The sequence below is a fragment of the Cuculus canorus genome, chromosome W, assembly GCF_017976375.1.
Source record: "Cuculus canorus isolate bCucCan1 chromosome W, bCucCan1.pri, whole genome shotgun sequence".
Classification (NCBI taxonomy): domain Eukaryota; kingdom Metazoa; phylum Chordata; class Aves; order Cuculiformes; family Cuculidae; genus Cuculus; species Cuculus canorus.
The window spans coordinates 2,774,545-2,784,852 of NC_071440.1; positions in this window are offsets into that span (position 1 = coordinate 2,774,545).

Consider the following 10,308-nt stretch of genomic DNA (forward strand, 5'->3'; position numbering starts at 1 on the left):
CCTTTCTGGCTACAACTACAAAGCACAGATCTAGGAGGGCTGCTACAGGGAAAATTAACTCATCTCATCTAGACCCAATACAACCTGTTTCAATGGGAACTTTCAAACTTTTTCTCCATCTGGTATTTAAATATCCTGGAGGTGTTTAAAAGATGGGTAGACAAGGTGCTCAGGCATATGGTTTAGTAGTGGACAGGTACGGTTGAACTCCATGATCTCAAAGGTCTTTTCCAACCAAACCACTCTATGATTCTATGAAATAAAAACAGATCTATCCTGGGGCAGGCCTTGTTGGGATGATGTCCCTCAAGTGCTCACAAGCCAAGTGACTTCAGCCAAAGTAACAACCCGGTTTCTCACATCCCCTTTTCCCAGGGCTCGTAGCATGTTTTTCAGGAGTCTATAATACAATTCTACCTTTCCTGAGGCCAGGGAATAATAGGGGATATTGTATATCCAGCCAATTCCATGTTCATCTCTCTATAACTTTATAATTTCCTTTCTGATATGAGACACAGTGTCAGACGCAATTCTTTCAGATTTTACAAGGTCTGGCTGATAACTTCCTTCATAGCAGTCTGTATGGCACCGTATTTTGGAACTGCAACTAAAACAGTATTGATAACACATCAGCTTTCTCTGTTTCTCACTCTGCCCGTGACCACCCCCCCCCCCCTCCAGTAGTAGGCTGGGAGCAGGCAAGAAGTTGAAGGGACACAGCCAGATCAGCTGACTAGAATTGACCAAAGGGATATTCCATACTATATAATGTCATGCTCGGCAATAAAACTGGGGAGGTTTTTTTCCAAGTTAGCCATTGCGCAAGGACTGGCTGGGCTAGTGTGAGGTGGTGAGTGATAGTTTTGCATCACTTGTCATTTTTCCTTCCCCCCCTCTTCACTTATTGAACTGTCCTTATCTTGACCCAGGAGTTTTTCTTGCTTTTGCCCTTCTGATTCTCTACACTATCACATGGCAGGGGAATGAGCGAGTCACTGAGTGGGCTCTTAGCTGCCTGCCATGGTCTGTGGGGGTCCACAGCAGGCTGGGGGCCCCTGCTTACTGCACCTGGAAGGAGATGATGGGACGGGAAGTGGGCAGACAATATAAGACCATGCATGAAAGTAGTACCATCCATTCAGAGACTGTTTATGTATAAGCTAATCCAATCATGTGGAGACACGTGTGTTCATAAAGAGTATAAGAGGTGCGTGTAAGATCAAGCGCGCACCGGCCAGACATGTAACTTCAATAAAGAAACTTGCTTCCACATCACTGTGTCATGTCTCAACAGCGGCAAGGGTCAACTCACCATACAGGTGTATCAATTCCCCACAAAACTTGATATTAGAGATCATAGTATCATAGCATACTTAGGGTTGGAAGGGACCTTAAAGATTGTCTACTTCCAACAGCCCTGCCATGGGCAGGGTTATCCCCCTAGATCAGGGTGGCCAAGGCCCCATCCAACCTGGCCTTGAATACATCCAGGGATGGGGCATCCACAACCTCCCTTGGCAAACTATTCCAGTGTCTCACCACTCTCATAGTGAAGAAATTCTTCCTAATGTCCAGTCTAAATCTACCCCTCTCCAGTTTATACCCTTTCCCCCAGGTCCTATCTCACAAACTCAGCAGGCTGCTGGAGCTAGTGCGGCTGAGCAACACCCACCTGCAAACAACCATAAAAACATCCTCAGTAAATAAGAAGAGGAGAGTGATTGTCTTAGGGGATTCTCCTCTAAAAGGAACAGAGGGACCCATCTGCAGACCAGACCCGCTCCACAGGGAGGTCTGCTGCTTACCGGGAGCATCAGTGAAGGATGTAACTAGAAAACTACCTTCCTTGGTGAAAGAGACAGATTACTACCCTCTAGTAGTATTTCAAATAGTCAATGGTGACTTACAGCGCAGAAAGCTGAAAGCAATCAAGAGAGACTTCAGGACTCTAGGGAGAACGATGGAGGGCTCTGGGGCACAAGTAGTGTTTAGTTCCATTCCAATGCTAAGGAATGAGAAGCAGGAGGTCAAAAAGAAACAGTTGATTAATGCCTGTCTCTGAGCCTGGTGTGCGGAGAAAGGCTTTGGGTTCTTTGATCATGGGGTGACCCACCCACCCTCAGGCTTTCTTACTAGGGATGGAACATGCTTGTCTACTAGCGGGACTAAAGTCCTTACTAAAAATCTAGCTAGGCCTTAAATAGAGCTTTCAACTAGATGTGAAGGGGGAGGGGGACGAGACCAGGCTAGTCAGGAGTAAGCCTGGAAGTGGGACTCCAGTGACTGAGAGATGGTGTGCTGGAGAGGACTGCCAGAACACCATCACAGAGCATGTGGGGGTGACTACAACTGGGGACAATAAGGACAAAACTGGTCCTGTGGCGTTAGTTATTCCAAGGACCAGTCAATTGGGAATGAATGAAGGTTCGCCAGCCCAACTGAAGTGCATTTACACCAATGCATGCAGCATGGGCAATAAGAAGGAGGAATTGGAAGCTGTTGTAGGGCAAGGTGACTATGATGTCGTTGTCATCACGGAAACATGGTGGGTTGACTCATATAACTGGAGTGCAGACATGGAGGGGTATAAAATCTTCAGGTGGGACAGGAAAGGTAGAAGAGGTGATGAGGTAGCCCTCTATGTTAGAGAGTGCTTTGATACCCTTGAGCTCGATTACGGTGAGGAAGGGACTGAGTGCCTATGGGTTAAAATCAGAGGAGCCCACAAGAAGGCAGATATTGTGATGGGAGTCTGCTACAGACCACTCAGCCAAGAAGAAGCAGCTGATGAGCTGTTCTATAAACAGCTGGGGATAGTCTCTAGATCGCTACCTCTTGTCCTTGTGGGAGAATTCAATCTTCCTGATATCTGCTGGAAGTACAATACAGCAGAAAGGAAGCAGTCTAGGAGGTTCCTGGAGTGTGTGGAGGACAACTTCCTCACATAACTGGTGAGTGAGCCAACAAGGGAGGGTGCCGTCCTGGACCTGCTGTTTGTGAACAGAGAAGACCTTGTGGGGGTTGTGACGGCTGGAGGAAGCCTGGGACAAAGCGATCATGAGATGATAGGGTTTTCAGTTCTAGGTGAGATGAAGAAGGGGATTACCAAAACAGTCACATTAAACTTTCAGAGGGCAGACTTTGGACTGTTCAGAAGGCTGGTTGGCAAAGTCCCATGGGAATCAGTCCTTAAGGGCAAGGGACCCCATGAGGGCTGGGCGCTCTTCAAAAATGAAATCCTAGCAGCTCAGGAGCAAGCCATCCCCGTGTTCCAGAAAAGGAGCCGGCAGGAAAAAAAAACAGCTTGGTTGAGTAGGGAGGTCTTGAGAGGCATCAAAAAAAGGAGGAATGTCTACGAGCTTTGGAAGAATGGACAGGCGTCTTGGGTGGACTACAGGGAGGAAGTGAGATCATGCAGGGAAAAAATCAGGAGGGCTAAGGCCCAACTAGAAATCAAACTGGCTAAGTCTGTGAAAGATAATATAAAAATATTTCTACAAATACATTAACAAGAAAAGGAGGACTAGGGAGAATATTCAGTCCCTATTGGATGCAGAAGGAACAACAATGACCGGGGATAAGGACAAGGCTGAGGTACTTAATGCCTTCTTTGCCTCAGTCTTTAATAGTAAGGAAAGTTGTTCCCCATATGTACAAACCCAGGAGTTAGAGGAGCAGAATGAGGCTCCTATGATCCAAGAGGAGGCGGTTAGAGACTTGCTTGCCCAGCTAGACACCCACAAGTCTATGGGGCCGGATCGGATCCACCCAAGAGTATTGAAGGAGCTGGCGGATGTGCTTTCCCAGACCCCATTCCATCATCTTCCAGTGGTCCTGGCTGACTGGGGAAGTTCCACTGGACTGGAGGCTGCCTGATGTTGTGCCCATCTACAAGAAGGGTTGCAGAGAGGATCCGGGGAACTACAGGCCTGTCAGTCTCACCTCAGTGCCAGGGAAAGTCATGGACCAGGTGATCTTGAGTGCTATCATGAAGCACATACAAGAGAACCGGGTGATCAAGCCCAGTCAACACAGGTTCACAAAAGGCAGGTCTTGCCAAACTAACCTGATCGCCTTCTATGACAAAGTGACTCGACTACTGGATGGGGGAAAGGCTGTGGATGTAGTCTTCTTGGACTTCGGTAAAGCCTTTGACACAGTTTCTCACAGGATTCTGCTTCAAAAACTGTCTGCCTCTGGCCTGGACAGGTGCACACTCTCCTGGGTGGAAAACTGGTTGGATGGCTGGGCCCAGAGAGTGGTGGTAAATGGAGTTAACTCCAGCTGGAGGCCAGTTACAAGTGGGGTTCCCCAGGGCTTGGTACTGGGTCCAGCCCTGTTCAATGTCTTTATCAATGACCTGGATGAAGGCATTGAGTGCACCCTTAGCAAGTTTGCAGATGACACTAAGCTGAGTGGAAGTGTTGATCTGCTTGAGGGTAGGGAGGCTCTGCAAAGGGACCTGAACAGGTTGGACCGCTGGGCTGAGACCAATGGCCTGAGGTTTAATAAGGCCAAATTCTGGGTCCTGCGCTTGGGGCATAACAACCGTATGCAGTGCTACAGAGTAGGAGAAGTCTGGCTAGAAAGCTGCCTAGAGGAGAAGGACCTGGGGGTGTTGGTTGACAGCCAACTGAGCATAGACTCATAGACTCATAGACTCACTAGGTTGGAACACCAGTGCCGAGTACAATGAGCCAGCAATGTGCCCAGGTGGCCAAGAAGGCCAATGGCATCTTGGCTTGTATGAGAAACGGCGTGACCAGCAGGTCCAGGGAGGTTATTCTCCCTCTGTACTCGGCACTGGTGAGACTGCACCTTGAGTACTGTCTTCATTTCTGGGCCCCTCACCACAAGAAGGATGTTGAGTTTCTGGAGCGTTTCCAGAGAAGAGCAACAAAGCTGGTGAGGGGGCTGGAGAACAAGTCTTATGAGGAGTGGTCGAGAGAGCTGGGGTTGTTTAGCCTGGAGAAGAGGAGGCTGAGGGGAGACCTTATTGCTCTCTACAACTACCTGAAAGGAGGTTGTATAGAGGAGGGAGCTGGTCTCTTCTCCCAGGTGACAGAGGACAGGACAAGGGGGAATGGCCTCAAGCTCTGCCAGGGGAGGTTCAGGCTTGACATCAGGAAAAAATGTTTCATGGAAAGGGTCATTGGGTACTGGAACAGGCTGCTGAGGGAGGTGATTGAGTCACCTTCCCTGGAGGTGTTTAAGGGATGAGTGTATGAGGTGCTGAGGGGCATGGTTTAGGGATTGTTAGTAATGGTTGGACTGGATGATCCAGTGAGTCCTTTACAACCTAGTGATTCTATCCCAGCAAGTCTTTACAAATAGCCCTTCTCCAGCTTTCCTGTAGCCCCCCTTTAGGTACTGGAAGGTCACTATTAGATCTCTTCTGAGCCTTCTGTTCTCCAGGCTGAACTGGCCCAACTCTCTCAACCTGTCCTCATAGGGAAGGTGCTCCAGCCCTCTGATCATCTTTGTAGCCCTTCAATCATCTTTGTAGCCCTCCTCTGGACCCATTCCAACAGCTCCATATCCTTATGATTCTATGATTCTATGAAATGGACGCAATATTCCAGATGAGGTCTCATAAGAGAGGAACAGAGGGGCAGAATCACTTCCCCCGCTATGCTGGCCACACTTTTTTTGATGCAGCCCAGGATACAGTTGGCCTTCTGGGCTGTGAGCACACATTGCTGACTCATGTCGAGCTTCTCATCGACAAGCACTCCCAAGTCCTTCTCTGCAGGGATGCTCTCAAGCATGTCATCCCCCATCATGTAATTAAAACGGGGATTGCCCCGACCCAGGTACAGGACCTTACATTTGGCCTTGTTGAACCTCGTGAGCCTCACTTCTCCAGCCTGTCCAGGTCCCCCTGTCTGACATCTCGTCCTTCTGGTGTGGCAACTACACCACTCAGCTTGGTGTCATCCGCAAACTTGCTGAGGGTGCACTCTTCTGCACTCTATCTCACTGTCAATATAATTGATAAGGGTATTAAACAGCACCAGTCCCAGTATGGACCCCTGAGGGACACCACTTGTCACGGATCCCCATCTGGACTTTGAGCCATTGACCACTACTCTCTGAATATGACCATCCAACCAGTTTCTTATCCACCTTACCGTCCACCCATCAAATCCATATCTCTCAAATTTAGAGAGAAGGATGTTATGTGGACTGTGTCAAAGGCTTTACAGAAGTCTGGATAGATCACACCTGTTGGTTAACGTCAGTTAGCGAGATATACAATCATATTTTTAGCAGTTGCATAGACTACTAGATAAGTCTCCAGCCAGCCTGTAGTCGTTTCTGCCATTTCTAGGACATATCAATGCCTGCTACTAGTCCTGCACAAAGCTGCTATATATCTCCAGATTGGTAGTTTAAATGTTCTTTCATGCTTCAATAGTTTTCACTGATCAGCTTTTTTTCACTAATGTACAGACTTCTGTCTGAAAGCAGTCCAGCTACCTGAGAAAGCGACAGTCATGCACATCAAGGCACACCAGAAAGTGAATTAGGAATTGGAAAGAGGAAATGAGCTGGCAGACAGAGAGGCAAAAATGGCAGCCAAAGGCGAGGTAAAAACAAAAGGGGCTTTGATCTCTGACAGGCGAATCTCCGTAGAAGGTAAACCAGAATATACCAAGCAAGATTAGATAAGCAGAAATTTATTATAGACTTGGAAGGGTCATATAGTAAAGAGGGGTGGGTCCTCACTACACAAGGGAAACTTATTATTCCCTTTGATTCAACATGGCCTTTGATGAGAGAGGAACACAAGAAGAGACATGGGGGGGGGGCAGAAGCTTTGGAAGAGGCAATGGGCCTGGGCAACAATGGCAGATTGATTTTTCAGAACTCCCAAGAAAAAGGACGGATGTCAATATTTATTGGTATTACCTGGTACCTTTTCAGGCTGGCCAGAGGCATTCGCTACTAGACCAGCCAAGGCGCACGAGATGACCAGATAATAAATACAGGAGATAATACCATGCTTTGGGGTTCCAGCAACTATGTCTCCCAACAGGGGACGACATTTTATCTCAGAAGTACTACAACAGATCAGTCACTATTTGTGTGTGAAATCATGACCTCCTACATGGTAGCATTGGACAAACAACTCCAAAAGATTGAAAAACATGAGGTTGAGACACGAATCATAGAATCATAGAATCACCAGGTTGGAAAGGACCCACTGGATCATCGAGTCCAACCATTCCTAACACTCCCTTAAACCATGTCCCTAAGCACTTCATCAACCCATTCCTTAAACACCTCCAGGGAAAGCGACTTGACCACCCCCCTGGCCAGCCTGTTCCAGTACCCAATGACTCTTTCTGTGAAGAATTTTTTTCTGATATCCATCCTGAACCTGCCCTAGCGGAGCTTCAGGCCATTCCCCCTTGTCCTGTCTTCAGTCACTTGGGAGAAAAGGCCAGCTCCCTCCTCTCCACAAAGTCCTTTCAGGTAGTTGTAGAAAGTAATAAGGTCTCCCCTCAGCCTCCTCTTCTCCAGGCTAAACAACCCCAGCTCTCTCGGCCACTCCTCATAAGACTTGTTCTCCAGCCCCCTCACCAGCTTTGTTGCTCTTCTCTGGACACGCTCCAGAGCCTCAACAGCATTTTTGTGGTGAGAGGCCCAGAACTGAACACAGTACTCAAGGTGCGGTCTCACCATTGCTGAGTACAGAGGGAGAATAACCTCCCTGGACCTGCTGTTCACACCCTTTCTGATACAAGACAAGATGCCATTGGCCTTCTTGGCCACCTGGGCACACTGCTGGCTCATGTTCAGATGGCTGTCAACCATTAGCCCCAGCTCCTTCTCCTCTGTGCAGCTCTCCAGCCACTCTTCCCCCAGTCTGTAGCACTGCGAAGTACGGGTTTGGATGAACCTGTGCATAACATACGACCTGGAGATTATGTATATGTAAAGCCTCTTGCAGAGAGGATGCTGGAACTACAGTGGGAAGGACCATTCCAAGAGTTCCTTGTCTGTCGGAGTGGGAGGCGGACCCGGAGTAACGATGGAGTCTCAAAATGAGTATGATCGTTCTCATTTATTCATGCACCTTGCACTTCTTATATACTTATTCCAATCGTGCACGCGCTAACAAAACAAATCCTAATTGGTTATGTCCTACTGTTCACGCGCCTTATGCTGTCACGCAACTGGCCAGACACTCTTGAGCACGCGAAAGGGGCAGATACAAAGTTCTCATCACAACTCTTCGTGACTTTCCCGCGCTGGATTCCACATTCTTGTATTCTACTCCCTTTTATCTTATCTCAAGGTCAGGCCTAGCTACAGACAGCAAACCCTGGATTGTTCACTGCTATTAAATCATGAGCCATCCTTCTGCACTTGTCTCCTTCACAGCAATCAAAATCAAGGAGCAGAGTGCATGGATCCATTGCACCCAAGTGAAAAAGGCACATAAATCTCCATGAAGGGTCATGCAAGTCCAACCAGGGAAATTATTTTTCTCATGATTATAATTATAATACAAGGAGGGAAAGACACCTCTAGCCAAAAGAATACTGAGTGGCCTTGGTCTCAAGCTTTTATTTGGTATACTGGAGCCCTGGAAAATATTCTGATCAAAAGGATTTAAATCTATCAACTGTGGTTATGCATGGAAATCAAGTATATGTGAGGCAAAAATGGAATGTGGTTAGAGAACAGGGGATTCAGCAACTTCAGGGAACTGTAGGAGGAGAAATCAAAGTAGGATGATGAATGATTAATAGGACTATCCATAAAAAGGCACCCCAAATTACTATCTCAACTACACCGACAGATAAGAATACAAAGACCTGTATTTCCAATGAATTAGACTGTTGGCATAATTTTACATTAGTACAGACCGTTAAGGTGGTTTGTCTCTGTGCCTATGATACCACTGGGCTCTCATTCAAATTTAAAATAAATATTATAACTAAGCCTGTCACAACCCAGAATTTATGAAACTGTTCCATATATAATTGGGAATACAGGCCAACAGCAAATGCTGTTCAACCCGGAATGGACTCTGGTAATGTAAACTGATATTTCTGAAATTCAACCAGCATGCTCTCATTTCCTAAAAACATCCTTCAAGGGCTGGACAACCTGGCTGTGAAAACAAGTGCCCTTCAGGGGCAGAACACAAAGGGGCCTAACCAGAGTGTTAGAATCATAGAATCATAGAATCACTAGTTTGGAAGGGACCCACTGTGTCATCGAGTCCAACCATTTCTAACAATCCCTAAACCATGCCCCTCAGCACCTCATCCACTCATCCCTTAAACACCTCCAGGGAAGATGACTCAACCACCTCCCTCAGCAGCCTGTTCGAGAGTCCAATGACGCTTTCTGTGAAAAATTTTTTCCTGATGTCCAGCCTGAACCTCCCCTGGCGGAGCTTCAGGCCATTCCCCCTTGTCCTGTCCCCTGTCACTTGGGAGAAGAGGCCAGCTCCCTCCTCTCCACAACCTCCTTTCAGGTAGTTGTAGAGAGCAATAAGGTCTCCCCTCAGCCTCCTCTTCTCCAGGCTAAACAACCCCAGCTCTCTCAGCCGTTCCTCATAAGACTTGTTCTAGCCAGACTTCTCCTAGTCTATAGCACTGCATAGGGTTTTTGTGCCCCAAGTGCAGGACCCAGCATTTGGCATTGTTAAACCTCATGCCTTTGGTCTCAGCCCAGCAGTCCAGCCTGTTCAGATCCCTTTGCAGAGCCTCCCTACCCTCCAGCAGATCCACGCTTCCACCCAGCTTAGTGTCATCTGCAAACTTGCTAAGGGTGCACTCAATGCTTTCATCCAGGTCATTGATAAAGACATTGAACAGGGCTGGACCCAGTACCAAGCCCTGAGGAACCCCACTTGTAACTGGCCTCCAGCTGGAGTTAACTCCATTTACCACCGCTCTCTGGGCCTGACAATCCACCCAGTTTTCAACGCAGGAGAGTGTGTGCCTGTTAGAGACAGGATTGGAGGCCCTAAATTGAATTGACTATCAGAAATGTTACCAAAGTGGGAAAAGGTGAAGGCTTTGGCCCTCAGTTGTATACAGGTACAATTATGGATGCAGTCAGTAGACGCCTTAATTATAAGAGAAGGTGGTGAGGGTACTTTCCCAACGAAATCTGGAAAGTGGTTTGGGACAGTGCCACTGGCTTAGAGAGGAAGCTTCAATCCTGGTAGACTCTGGTAAATTTCACTTATGACCCCATCACTAATACAGCCACAGTCTTTGTGTTTCCCATACATAACGCTTCAATATATGAAATCCACCCCATCAGCGCATTAGGATTAAA